Genomic DNA, 2239 nt, shown 5'->3' on the forward strand with positions numbered 1-2239 from the left:
TAAGTTAAAGTCTGAAAAATTCAATCTGAAAGATCTGCACTATTATTATTCAATATTGTTTTCAATAATTATAATAAATCATCAGAATAATTATCACTAATTCTGCAATCAGTACAGAACAATGAAAATATATATAAAAATTACTTAATAATCAGCTTCGATAAATCTCTAATTAGCTTTCGATTTTTGGAAATTACCGTAAAATATGGAATTTCCGATTGCCCCATTCCTCGATCTTTCAGAGTAATCAAAATCGATAACTTTCAAGAACTCTATCGTAAATATCACCAAAAAAAATCGAAAGTGAGTAATTGAGTTGAAACAGATCAGCGATTAAACCCGACGCTCACATTAATAGAAGAATTACTATCATTTAATTTAATTCATTCTAAAATCGTAGGCAGAAGAAATAGATCACGAAAAAACCACGCATTTTAATAAACCATAGGAAAATTGACGTTGCGCTATTTTTTGTGATTTATTTCTTCAGGGATTCCATAAAAATGATAATTGAATTGTAAAAAAAAAATGATAGAGCCAATGATTTTGTACAGACAAATCAATGATCCGTAATTATTACCGAATATTTGCGAAACCATTATGTTTTTTTCACCTGCAAAAAAAATATATGGGATTGACATAAAATATTGACAGTCAATCGCAGTGAGTGTGCATTTGCAAAAAGGTTCAACTCAATTAATTACAGGAATCAACCGAAATCTTAAATCAGTGCGGCAATTCCGGGAATTCATTCTACCTCAAGCATGTTTTACCACATCAGAATGCGCAATGCGATGCAGAAATCATGAGAAGAATACGGCAGATAACCCGTCATAAACTTTACGGGGTATGCACATTTTCTTGGACGACCCACTTGCTATTCATCATCTCGAAGATAACAATAAAGAGAACACTCTTATTCCGGCGTTTCTCCGATTTACGCACATCGCGACGATAACGGTTAAATTAAAACGTCTGAAAAACATGGAAATGGTGACAAAGCGGCTGCAGCTGTGGCTGCCTCTAGTTGTTTTTTTTTTGCATTAACTGCGGCCTCGGCTGGAATTCAGAGGGAATTTTCCCTCCACTTTTGCTCCTCCATTTTGAGAGAATAGCGGAAATAAAAGGACCGCTGAGTTTCTTTGTTCGGCCCGAGGGTACAGAGGGTTGTATTAGGTTTTTGTTTGATAAACGGGAGCACAACCCAACGAAACCCAAAGACCAAATGGAATATTTCCAGGGGATTACATCCGCTTGGAAAAATCAAGGTGCTGGAGTTTTTCCTTAACATCAGCTTTCTGGTATCGACATTCGAATAAATAACCGGGGTTTGTCATTATGACTACTTCCACTCCCAAAGAGAAGGAAAAAAAACGGATTGTAGTGGAATTTTACATGACTCAAGTCTGACTTCGGACTCCGAACTCTTGAATCATCTCGTGACTCATCATTCAATTACTCATTCAATTTCTCATGTTGACCCGATTTTTTTTTTTTTGATTGATAGAAAAATTCCAGACGTTAATTCCATTTCCGGCGATAAAATGCGCTTGAATCGACTCGTGTCCCGAGTGAGAAAGCCACCGTCGGAATGGAATTAACGTCATCCACAGTGACTGAGTCCACCGAATATTTCTCTAAAGTGACAGACACCCGGACACATCCCCGAGCATTTGTTTTCCATCTCCATTTATCGCTTTTCACGTCCAATTATCCAACAGCTGCGATTAATCCCTTTATAAATCAAGGATATTCCATGAAAAACGGATAACCGTAGGACTTGAAAATAGCACGGTGTATCCATATTGAAATAATCCTTACGAGAACTTCCTGAGGACAAAATATATTTCAGCGATGGATTAATTTATAATTAATTATATAATAATATTCTTGGCAGAATAGGATTATCTGGACATTTTACGGGGGCTGTTAGATATATTTTGGGTCTTATGTTTGTTGGGGATTTTGGAGTTGGGAATACCTGGGTTTTGCATTATTCAGGATAAATTGAGATCTGGATGGTTATGTAAGGAAAAAGGAAGACGGAGATAATGAATTGGCGAATGTCTCCCAGCGGATGACACGGCGATGTGTTTCCAGACTTTGGGATATTCCATTCTGACCTCTCATGACCTCCAGACACAGAATGGCGACGCCCATGACGTCAGAGCCAATGCACTTGTGTTGCTTGGGTATTGGTTTAGTTTACCCTTCCCTTCGAAAATTGGGGTTAAATCAC

The sequence above is a fragment of the Fopius arisanus genome, unplaced genomic scaffold, assembly GCF_000806365.1.
Source record: "Fopius arisanus strain USDA-PBARC FA_bdor unplaced genomic scaffold, ASM80636v1 scaffold00002, whole genome shotgun sequence".
Classification (NCBI taxonomy): domain Eukaryota; kingdom Metazoa; phylum Arthropoda; class Insecta; order Hymenoptera; family Braconidae; genus Fopius; species Fopius arisanus.